Raw genomic sequence first — 12,521 nt, 5'->3', positions numbered from 1 at the left:
AACAGAGCCTTTCAAGCCCACAACTATCCCTCAGGTCCAAATTGCCATAACCTCTCATCTGGATTACTTAGACAGCTTTCCAACTGATCTTTTGATCTTAATCTTTCCTCCTCTTCAATCTTCACTGCACAGCAGTCAAAATGGGTCTGTAAGTTAGATCTTATTTCTCTGTTAAAAGTAAAATCCAAAGTCCTAAAATGGTATATGATCCTCTACAATGTCATGCAACCTAATTACTTTAGTGTTTCTTGCTACCACTCACCTTTTTCACTCACCACACCACACAAAAGTCCAATCATCCTCTTTTACTGTTCTGTAACCATGCGTGGTATACTCTCACTTCAGAGCCGATATATTTGACATTCTCAGCCTGGAATGCTATTCCCCCAGATAGCATCATCACTAGCTCCCTTAGTTCCTTTAGATCTTTACGGAAATGTCTTCTTAGTGACATTAATGAGATTTTCCCTAACCACCATATTTAAAATTGCAAACACATTCTCTCTAAATTCCCAATACTCTTTTCTTCATCTTTGTAACACATATTACTACTAACATTTTATATATTTTACTATATATTTAGATCTCTCTCTATATATGTATTATGTATATATGAGAATATATATATATATATATATATATATTCCCATATATATATTATATGTTCATGGTCTTATTAGAACATAAATTTCATGAGGACAGGCTATTCATCTGTTTTGCTCCTTTCTGTATCCTTTATTCCTAAAAAGGAGCTCTCTAGTAGCCATTCAAAATGCATTTGTTGAGTAAATCCATGAAATATACTCCCCGAGAAACTCTATGGTAGTATCTTCTCTCAGATTAAAATGTACTTCATTTCTTTATACATTTTTGTGGTTACCGACCCAATGGCAGTAGTTGTTTCAGGAGGAAGAAACACGAACATTATCACTAATCAGAGCTCTGCTTATAATTCATTTTAAAAGGTAGTATGGGGAATCCCTGGGTTGCTCAATGGTCTACCACCTGCCTTCAGCCCTGGACATGATCCTGGAGTCCCGGGATTAAATCCCACATCAGGCTCCCTGCATGGCTCCTGCTTCTTCCTCTGCCTGTGTCTCTGCCTCTCTCTCTCTCTCTCTCTCTCTCTCTGTGTGTGTCTCTCATGAATAAATAAAATATTTAAAAAATAATAAAATAAAAGATGGTGTTAATAAGACCCTACCGTTTTGAGGGAGGGGCAAGAAGGTGGAAGAGTAGGGTCCCCAAATCACCTGTTCCCACCAAATTACCTAGATAACATTCAAATCATCCTGAAAATCTATGAATTCAGCCTGAGATTTAAAGAGAGAACAGCTGGAATGCTACAGTAAGAAGAGTTCATGCTTCTATCAAGGTAGGAAGACGGGGAAAAAGAAATAAAGAAACAAAAGGCCTCCAAGGGGGAGAGGCCCCGCAAGGAGCTGGGCTAAGGCCAGGGCGAGTGTCCCCAGGACAGGAGAGCCCCGTCCGGGAGAAGCAGGAGCTTAACCAATCTTCCCAAGCAGAAAGATGCTCGCAGGGAGTAGAGCAGGACCCCAGGAAGGCGGGGATGCCCTCAGGCTCCCTGGGACACTAACAGACACCTGCGCCCCCAGGAAAGTGCACCCAGCTCCCTAAGGGCTGCAGCGTGTGCATGGCGGGACCCCAGAGCAGCTCGGAGGGGCTCCAGCAGAGGCTCCGGAGAGAGGGGGCTGCAGGGACCCGAGAGCAGCTCAGAGGCAGCTCTAGCAGAGGTAGAGGCTCCACGTGGAGGGGGCCGTATGGCCCGGGAGCAGCTCTGTGGGTCTCAGGTGGTGGTTCCGCAGAGAGGGTCTTCGCGGCCAGGAGCGCGAATCCAACAGCACAGGCCCGGGAGCACAGGGCTCTGGGGACACAGCCTAGGATCCAACCTCCCCCCAGGACAGGCAGAGGCCAGGAGGGCCCAGGACAGCAAGGATGCTTCTGCCCCGAGCTGAGGAGATCAGTGGCCCCGCCCCCGGAGCATCCAGGCCCCTGCAGTCCGAGAGATCCCGAGTTACTGCGGAAGCTGAATCCAGGGCTCCAGAGCCAGCCACTGCCACTGTGGTTGTCCCTCCTGGGGCCTCACGGGGTAAACAACCCCCACTGAGCCCTGAACCAGGAAGGGGGAGAGCAGATCCCCAAGTGCTAACTGAAAATCAGCACAACAGGCCCCTCCCCCAGAAGACTAGCTAGACACACAAGTTCCAGGGGAAGTCAAGGGACTTAAAGTATACAGAATCAGAAGATACTCCCCCGTGTGTTTTTTTTTTTTCTTTTTGATTTCTGTTTGCTTTCCCCATCCTTTATTTTCCTTTCTTTCTTCTCTTTTTTTCCTTCCTTTTTTCTTTTTCTCATTTCTTTCCTTCTTTCTATCCTCTCTTTTTCTCCTTTTCCCAATACAACTTGTTTTTGGCCGCTCTGCACTGAGCAAAATGACTAAAAGGAAAACCCTCACCTCAAAAGAAAGAATCAGAAACAGTCCTCTCTCCCACAAAGGTACAAATATGGATTACGATTCAATCTCAGAAAGCCAATTCAGAAGCACTATTATACAGCTACTGGTGGCTCTAGAAAAAAGCATGAAGGACTCAAGAGACTTTGTGACTGCAGAATTTAGAGCTAATCAGGCAGAAATTAAAAATCAATTGAATGAGATGCGATCCAAACTACAAGTCCTCACAACGAGGGTTCACGAGGTGGAAGAACGAGTGGATGACATAGAAGACAAGATGATGGCAAAGAGGGAAACTGAGGAAAAAGGAGACAAACAATTAAAAGACCATGAGGATAGATTACGGGAAATAAATGACAGCCTGAGGAAGAAAAACCTACATTTAATTGGGGTTCCCGAGGGTGCCGAAAAGGACAGAGGGCCAGAATATGTATTTGAACAAATCCTAGCTGAAAGCTTTTTAATCTGGGAAGGGAAACAGGCATTCAGATCCAGGAGATAGAGTGATCCGCACCCCCTAAAATCAATAAAAAATGTTCAACTCCTCGACATTTAATGGTGAAGCTTGCAAATTCCAAAGATAAAGAGAAGATCCTTAAAGCATCAGGAGATAAGAAATCCCTGATTTTATGGGGAGGAGTATTAGGGTGACAGCAGACCTCTCCACAGAGACCTGGCAGGACACAGGGGTGGCAGGATATATTCAGGGTCCTAAATGAGAAAAACATGCAACCAAGAATACTTTATCCAGCAAGGCTCTCATTCAACTTGGAAGGAGAGATAAAGAGCTTCCAAGACATGCAGGAACTGACAGAATATGTGACCTCCAAACCAGCTCTGCAAGAAATTTTAAGGGGGACTCTTAAAATTCCCCTTTAAGAAGAAGTTCAGTGGAACAGTCCACAAAAACAAGGACTGAATAGATATCATGATGACACTAAACTCCTAGCTTTCAATAGTAACTCTGAACGTGAATGGGCTTAATGACCCCATCAAAAGGTGCAGGGTTTCAGACCGGATAAAAAAGCAGGACCCATCAATTTGCTGTCTATAAGAGACTCATTTCAGACAGAAGGACACCTACAGCCTGCAAATAAAAGGTTGGGGAACCATATACCATTCAAATGGTCCTCGAAAGAAAGCAGGGGTAGCCATCTTTATATCAGATAAACTAAAACTTACCCCGAAGACTGTAGTGAGAGATGAAGAGGGACACTATATCATACTTAAAGGATCTATCCAACAAGAGGACTTAACAATTCTCAATATATATGCCCAGAATGTGGGAGCTGCCAAATATATCAACCAATTAATAACCAAAGTTAAGACATACTTAGATAATAATACACTTATACTTGGTGACTTCAATGTAGCTCTTTCTACTCTCGATAGGTCTTCTAAACACAACGTCTCCAAAGAAACAAGAGCTTTAAATGATACATTGGACCAGATGGATTTCACAGATATCTCCAGAACTTTACATCCAAACTCGACTGAACACACATCCTTCTCAAGTGCACATGGAACTTTCTCCAGAATAGACCACATACTGGGTCACAAATCGGGTCTGAACCAATACCAAAAGATTGGGATCGTCCCCTGCATATTCTCAGACCATAATGCCTTGATATTAGAACTAAATCACAACAAGAAGTTTGGAAGGACCTCAAACACGTGGAGGTTAAGGACCATCCTGAATAAAGATGAAAGGGTCAACCAGGAAATTAAGGAAGAATTAAAAAGATTCATGGAAACTAATGAGAATGAAGATGTAACCTTTCAAAATCTTTGGGATGCAGCAAAAGTAGTCCTAAGGGGTTAATGCATTGCAATACAAGCATCCATTCAACAACTAGAAAGATCTCAAATACAAACGCTAACCTTACACATAAAGGAGCTAGAGAAAAAACAGCAAATAGATCCTACACCCAGCAGAAGAAGAGAGTTAATAAAGATTCGAGCAGAACTCAATGAAATCGAGACTAGAAGAACTGTGGAAGAGATCAACAAAACCAGGAGTTGGTTCTTTGAAAGAATTAATAAGATAGATAAACCATTAGCCAGCCTTATTAAAAAGAAGAGAGAGAAGACTCAAATTAATAAAATCATGAATGAGAAAGGAGAGATCACTACCAACACCAAGGAAATACAAACGATTTTAAAAACATATTATCAACAGCTATACGCCAATAAATTAGGCAATCTAGAAGAAATGGACGCATTTCTGGAAAGCCACAAATTACCAAAACTGTATCAGGAAGAAATAGAAAACCTAAACAGGCCAATAACCAGGGAGGAAATTGAAGCAGTCATCAAAAACCTCCCAAGACACAAAAGTCCAGGGCATGATGGCTTCCCAGGGGAATTCTATCAAACGTTTAAAGAAGAAACCATACCTATTCTCCTAAAGCTGTTTGGAAAGATAGAAAGAGATGGAGTACTTCCAAATTCGTTCTTGAGGCCAGCATCACCTTAATTCCAAAACCAGACAAAGAGCCCACCAAAAAGGAGAATTATAGACTAATATCCCTGATGAACATGGATGCAAAAATTCTCAACAAGATACTAGCCAATAGGATTCAACAGTACATAAGAAAATTATTCACCATGACTGAGTAGGATTTATTCCCAGGACACAAGGCTGGTTCAACACTCATAAACTATCAATGTGATTTTGCAAGTGACATATCAGATAAAGGGCTAGTTTCCAAGATCTATAAAGAACTTATTAATATCAGCACCAAAGAAACAAACAAGCCAATCATGAAATGGGCAAAAGAACAGAAATCTCACAGAGGAAGACATAGACATGGCCAACACCCACACGAGAAAATGCTCTACATCACTTGCCATCAGGGAAACACAAATCAAAACCACAATGAGATATCTCCTCACACCAGTGAGAATGGGCAAAATTAACAAGGCAGGAAACTACAAATGTTGGAGAGGATGCAGAGAAAAGGGAACCCTCTTACACTGTTGGTGGGAATGTGAACTGGTGCAGCCACTCTGGAAAACTGTGTGGAGAATCCTCAGAGTTAAAAATAGACCTCCGTACGACCCAGCAATTGCACTGCTGGGGATTTACCTCAAAGACGCAGATGCAATGAAACGCTGGGACACCCGCACCCTTAGGTTCAGAGCCACGATAGCCACACTGCGAAGGGGTCTCGGTGTCCATCAAAGATGAATGGATATGGAGGGTGTGTGGTCTCTGTACAAAATGCAAGATTACTCAGCCGTTAGGAATGACAAACACCCACCATTTGCTTCGACATGGATGGAACCAGAGGGTGTTACGGCTGAGGGAAGAAGGCAATAGGTGAAGGACAAACATTATATGGTCTCATTCTTTTGGGGAGTATGACAAAAATAGTGAAAGGGAATAGAGGTGAAAGGAGAAAAAAATGAGTGGGAGATGGCAGAGAGGGCAGAATAGGAGAGACTCCTAACCCTGGGAAACGAACAAGGGGTGGAAGAAAGAGAGGAGGGCGGGGGGTGGCGGTGACTGGGCGACGGGCACCGAGGGGGGAACTTGATGGGATTAGCACTGGGGGGTTACTCTCTATGTTGGTAAAACGAACTCCAATAATAAATAAACCGATAAACTCACAAACTTCCCGAGACACAAAAGTCCAGGGCCAGTAGGCTTACCAGGGGAATTCTATCCAATGCTTCAAGATGAAAGCATACCTATGCTACTAAAGCTGCTCCGAAAGATAGAAAGAGATGGAACACTTCCAACCCCGTTCTTGGAGGCCGGGGTCACCTTAACTCCAGAACCCAAGAACCCACCAAAAAGAAGAATCCTGGACCGATGTCCCTGATGAACGCGGATGCACACCTTCTCCACAAGATACGACCCAACAGGTTGCAACGGGACATTATTAAGAAGTTACTCACCATGACCCAGTGGGGTTTATCCCCGGGGTGCAAGGCTGCTTCAGCACTCGGAGAGCACTCCATGTGCTTCTTCAGATCTGCAAGAGAGAAAACAAGAACCAGATGATCCTCTCAAGTGACGCAGAGGAAGCATTTGACAAAATACGGAATCCATGCCCGATCCAAACGCATCAGAGTACAGAGATACAGGAAACGTCTCTCAGCATCTTCCAAGCCATCTCCGAAAAGCCCGTGGCAAATTATCATTCGCAATGGGGAAACACCGGAAGCCTTGCCCTGAAGAACAGGCACGAGACTGGGATGTCACTCTCACCACTGCTATTCTCAGCATAGTACGAGACGTCATGGCCTCAGCAGTCAGGCAACAAAACGAAACAAAAGGCATTGAAACTGGCAAAGAAGAAGTCAACATCTCCCTCTTCGCCAATGACATTATATTGTACCTAGAAAACCCAAAAGACTCCACCACATGATTGCTCAAACTCCCTACAGCAAGTTCGGCAGTGCGGCAGGATACAAACGTGGGGCCCAGAAACTAGTGGCCTTTCTACATGCGAACAAGGAGACCGAGGAAAGGGACATCGAGGAAAGGGTCAACCCCAATTATACAACTGCAGCACCCCCAAAAAAGCATGAGCTACCTAGGAAGAACCCTAACCAAAGGTGTAAAGGGTCTCTACCCGAAACACTGCAGAACAAGTCTGAAGGAAACTGAGGAAGAAACAAAGAGATGGAAAAGGTTCCATGATGCTGGATTGGAAGAATTAATATTCGGGAAAATGTCAATGTGACCCAGGGCAATCGACACAACTAATGCAATCCCTGTCAGAAATACCACGGACTCTCTTCAGAGAGCTGGAGCAAGTCATCTGAAGACTGGTGTGGAATCCGAAAAGACCCCGAACGGCCACAGGAAGAGTAGCCAAGAAAACCACTGCGGGGGCAGCACAATGCTGGATTTCACGTTGTGCCACGAAGCTGTTACCGGCAAGACAGTGTGATACTGGCACAAAGACAGGCATACCGATCAATGGAACAGAAGAGAGCATCCAGAGGTGGACCCTCAACTCTATGGGTAACTAATATTCGGCCAGGCAGCAAAGACCTTGCAGGGGGAACAAAAAAGACAATCTCTTCAGTAAATGCTGCTGGGAACACTGGACAGCCACACGCAGAAGAATGAAACTGGATCATTCCTCTCACACCATACACAAGGATAAACTCAAAATGGATGAAGGATCTAAATGCAAGACAAGATTCCATCAAAATCCTAGGGGACAACACAGGCAACAACACCATTCTTGATCTGGTCCACAGCAACTTCGTGCAAATTACATCAGCCATGAAGGCCAGAGAAACAAGAGCAAAAATTGATCGCTGGGACTTCACCAAGATGAGCAGCTTCCGCACAGCAAAAGAAACACTCAAAAAACTTAAAGCCAACGCACAGAATGGGAGAAGTTATGTGCAAATGACCCTGTCAGGTAAAGGGCCAGTATCCAAGATCTCTGAAGAACTTCTGTAACTCCACAGCAAAGAGACCAAGGATCCAATCTGGTAGACGGGCAAGAGACGTGAACGGAAATGTCACAGAGGAAGACGTAGGCGTGACAGACAAGCACATGAGACAATGCACCGCATCACTGGCCGTCAGGGAAATACAGGTCAAAAGCACAACGAGATCCCACCTGACGCACCAGTGACCGCGGTGAACGTTAACAAGACAGGAAGCAGCGAATGTCAGTGATGATGTGGCGAAAGGGGAACCCTCTTGCACTGCTGGTGGGAATGTGACCTGGTGCAGCCACGCCTGGAAAGCCGTGTGCAGGTGCCTCAGAGAGGTAACAACGGATCTACACTGTGATCCAGCATGGGGGTGCACTGGTGGAGATGTACCCCAATGATACCGATGCAGGTAAATGCTGGGACACCTGCACCCCGAGGTTTCGAGCGGCAACATCCATGATAGTCACTCTGTGGAAGGAGCCTCGGTGTCCATCGAAAGATGAATGGATAAGGAGGGTGAGTGGTCTCTGTACACAATGGAAGATTACTCAGCCGTTAGAAACGACGAACACCTACCATTTGCTTCGACCTGGATGGAACCGGAGGGTATTAAGGCTGAGGGAAAGAAGACAATCGCGAAGGACAAACATCATATGGTCTCATTCTTCTGGGGAGGATGAAAACAATAGTGAAAGGGGAGAGAGGGGAAAGGAGAAAAAAATGAGTGGCAGATAGCAGAAAGGTAGACCGAACAGGAGAGACTCCTAACCCTGGGAAATGAACAAGGGGTGGAAGAAAGGGAGGAGGGTGGGGGGTGCGGGTGACTGGGCAACGGGCACGGAGCGGGGCACTTGATGGGATGAGCCCTGGGGGGTTATGCTCTATGTTGGCAAAATGAACCCCAATAGGAAATAAGAAACACACCTATAAAGAAACACACAAACCTCCCGAGACACAAACGTCCGGGGCCAGATGGCTTCCTAGGGGAATTCTATCAAACGCTTCAAGAAGAAATCATACCTGTGCTACCAAAGCTGCTCCGAAAGATAGAAAGAAATGGAATACTTCCAAACTCGTTCTTGGAGGCCAGCGTCACCTTAACTCCAAAACCCAAGACCCCCCCCACCCAAAGGGAGAATTCTGGACCGATGTCCCTGATGAACACGGATGCACACCTCCACAAGCTATGAGCCAACGGGATCCAACAGGACATTATTAACAAGTTACTCACGATGACCCGGTGGGCTTTATCCCCGGGGTGCAAGGCTTCTTCAGCACTCAGAAAGCACTCAAGGTGCTTCATCAGATCTGCAAGAGAGAAAACAAGAACCAGATGATCCTCTCAAGAGACGCAGAGGAAGAAGCATTTGACAAAACACAGCATCCATTCCTGATCCAAACGCTTCAGAGTACCGGGATAGAGGGAACGTCCCTCAGCATCTTCAAAGCCATCTACGAAAAGCCCGCGGCAAATTCTCATTCCCAATGGGGAAACACTGGGAGCCTTTCCCCGATGACCAGGCACGAGACGGGGATGTCCACTCTCACTGCTGCTATTCTCAACATAGTACGAGACGTCATGGCCTCAGCAATCAGGCAATGAAAAGAAATAAAAGGCATTCAAATCGGCAAAGAAGAAGTCAAACTCTCCCTCTTCACCGATGACACGATACCGTACCTAGAAAACCCAAGATGGCTGGAACTCCTACAGCAAGTTCGGCAGTGTGGCGGGATACAAACTCGGGACCCAGAAACCAGTGGCCTTTCTGTAAGCGAAGAATGAGACCGAGGAAAGGGACATCGAGGAAGGGGTCAACCCCATTTATACAACCGCAGCACCCAAAAAAAGCATGAGCTACCTAGGAATAAACCTAACCAAAGGGGTAAAGGATTGCTACCCAAAACACTGCAGAACATGTCTGAAAGAAACTGAGGAAGACACAAAGCGATGGAAAAAGGTTCCATGCTCCTGGTTTGGAAGAATTAATATTGGGGAAAATGTCAACGTGACTCAGGGCAATTTACACAAATAGTGTAATCCCTCTCAGAAATACCATGGACTATCTTCAGAGAGCTGGAAAAAATCATCTGAAGACTTGTGTGGAATCAGAAAAGACCCCGAACGGCCACGGGAATAGTAGCCAAGAAATCCAATGCAGGGGGTGGGGGTGGGGCAGCACAATGCCAGATTTCAGGGCGCGCCTCAAAGCTGTGAGCATCAGGACAGTGTGGTACTGTCACAGAAACGGACACATGGATCAATGGAACAGAGGAGAGCATCCAGATGTGGACCCTCAACTCTACGGGCAACTAATATTTGGCCAGGCAGGAAAGATGGGAAAAAAAAGACAGTCTCTTCGATCAAGGCTGCTGGGAACACTGGACAGCCACATGCAGAGGAATGAACCTGGACCATTCCTCTCACACCAAACACAAGGATAAACTCAAAATGGATGAAGCATCTAAATGTGAGACAAGATTCCATCAAAACCCCCCGGGAGAACACGGGAAACAACACCCTTCTTGAACTGGGCCACAGCAACTTCTTGCAAATTACATCAGCCACAAAGTCCAGAGAAACAAGAGCGAAAATGGATCGCTGGTACTTCATCAAGATGAGCACTTTCCGCACAGCAAAAGAAACACTCAACATAACTCAAAGGTGGCCCACAGAATGGGAGAAGAAGGTATGTGCAAATGACCCTGTCAGATAAAGGGCCAGCATCCAAGATCTCTGAAGAACCTCTGCAACTCCACAGCAAAGAGACCAACCATCCCATCCAGAAAACGGGAAAAGTCACGAACAGAAAAGTCACGGAAGAAGACCTATATGTACATGGCCAACAAGCAGGCAAGACAATGCTCTGGGTCACTGGCCATCAGAGTAATAAAGGTCAAAACCACAATGAGATGCCACCTCACACCGGTGAGAACATTAAAAAGACAGGAAACACCAAATTTTGGGGAGGCTGTGGAGAAAGGAGAACGTTTTCAAAATGCAAAAATTTCAGAGGTAGCCATACTCACCTGACAGGGACCAAGCGGGAGGGGCGGGCTCCTGGCCAGGCTGGGGTGCTTAGGGAGGGACCTGAGAGCTGGGAGGGGGAGGGGGGCGGAGTAAGAGCCAAGGGCTTGGGGAGGCTCCTGGGGCCCAGCAGCCCAGGCCCTCAAGCCACCGTCCCAAGGCCGTGCCCTGACATTGCAAGGTGCCTGCACCCTAACCCCTCTGAGCGCACGCACATGGGTTCCGCGGTACCTCCCTGAGCCCGGGGGAGGGGCCCCGCACCCTCCCTGAGCCGCCCAAAGGAGACCTGGCCTGACCTGTAGGAGGCCCCACCGCCGCCCCCCTCCGCCAACAGGTCCCACCACTCCTTCCCCGCAGCCCTCTGCCCGGCACCCTGGCGGCCCAAAGGGTGTGGGTCCGGCTCGCCACGGGGCCACCTCCATGCAGCCCCAAGGCCCGCTGTCCCCCTCCCGGTCCCTCCCAGGCACCCGCTGCGCCACAAGCGAGGGTCAGATGCCCCTCGCACAGCCACCCCAGGTCCCGTCACACCTCCCGGGGCCCACGCTGACCTGCGCGCAGGGGGCCGAGGCCTGCAGAGCTGCTGCCGCGAGCCCGGAGCGCGGGGAACCGCGGGGAACCGCGGGCCTGGACTGGGGGCGCGGCCGAGCTACCTCCTGCCACCGCCGGGTCGCATCTGCGCACAGCTCCTCCTGCGGCCAGCCGCGGCCCCCTTCAGGTCACGCTCGGGGTCAGGCGCAGGGGCAAGCTCCTGGAACCCTGTGGCCTCGCCCCCGCTCCCCGCCCCTGGGCCCGCCCCCCGCACAGAGGCCCGCCCTTCGCGGAGTTCAGAGCGGAGTGGAGAATGCCTATGCCTCTGCCGGGTAGTCTGGTCAGGCGCTGGGTTTGAGGCCTTGAGCCCCCCGCTCAGTCCCAAGGGACTCCTGCTCATGGAGGCACGAAGCCTCTCTCTGGCTCTGTGTCTCCCTCCCTGTCCTTCCGTCCGGGTCTCTGTCTCTCCCTCCCGGTCTCACTCTCTGTCCCTCCTGGCCTGGCCCTGTCTCCCTCCCTATCTCTCAATCTTAGCCACAGCAATCAGACATCAAAGAGAAATAAAGTGCATCCGGAATTGCAAGGATGAAGTAAAACTTTCACTATTTGCAGTTGACATAATAGTACACACAGAAAACCTTAAACACTCCTTCAAAAACATTCTATAGCTGAGAAATAAATTTGTAAAGTCACAGGATACAAAAACAACACACAGAAATCTGTATCATTTCTATACACTAATAATGAAACAGCAGAAGGACAAATTAATAAAATAATCCCATTTACAATTGAACCAGAAATATTAAAATACCTAGGAATAAGCTTAACCAAAGAGGTAAAAGACCTATACTCTGAAAACTATAAAACAATGATTAAAGAGTTGAAGATGACACAATTGGAAAGACATTCCATGCTTATGGATTAGAAGGCCAAATACTGGGATCCCTGGGTGGTGCAGCGGTTTGGCGCCTGCCTTTGGCTCAGGGCGCAATCCTGGAGACCTGGATCGAATCCCACGTTGGGCTCCCGGTGCATGGAGCCTGCTTCTCCCTCTGCCTGTGTCTCTGCCTCATTCTCTCTCTCTCT

General features: G+C 47.4%; 2 long non-coding RNA genes across 4 annotated transcripts in view; one reads left to right on the top strand and one right to left on the bottom strand.

Annotated features, from left to right (window-relative positions):
* Positions 1 to 12,521, top strand: part of LOC119878540 — a 73,247-nt gene that overhangs the window by 45,944 nt on the left and 14,782 nt on the right. The gene's annotated exons all lie outside the window — the stretch shown is intronic.
* LOC119878541 overlaps positions 1 to 12,521 on the bottom strand; it is a 70,062-nt gene that overhangs the window by 43,737 nt on the left and 13,804 nt on the right. Inside the window, exons 1-3 of one of the 2 annotated variants that reach the window (XR_005386986.1) lie at positions 10,910 to 10,992; positions 9,114 to 9,190; positions 6,377 to 6,453 (exon numbers count right to left, since the gene is read on the bottom strand). This is a non-coding gene — a long non-coding RNA (uncharacterized LOC119878541). Of the gene's footprint in view, positions 1 to 6,376; positions 6,454 to 9,113; positions 9,191 to 10,909; positions 10,993 to 12,521 lie in introns of those variants that run through there. The other variant, XR_005386985.1, reaches the window with a different exon arrangement.

Source organism: Canis lupus, unplaced genomic scaffold (genome assembly GCF_011100685.1).
Source record: "Canis lupus familiaris isolate Mischka breed German Shepherd unplaced genomic scaffold, alternate assembly UU_Cfam_GSD_1.0 chrUn_S1707H1901, whole genome shotgun sequence".
Taxonomy (NCBI): domain Eukaryota; kingdom Metazoa; phylum Chordata; class Mammalia; order Carnivora; family Canidae; genus Canis; species Canis lupus.
Note: the sequence above shows the minus strand (reverse complement) of the source record. Positions and strands in the feature narration are given on the sequence as shown.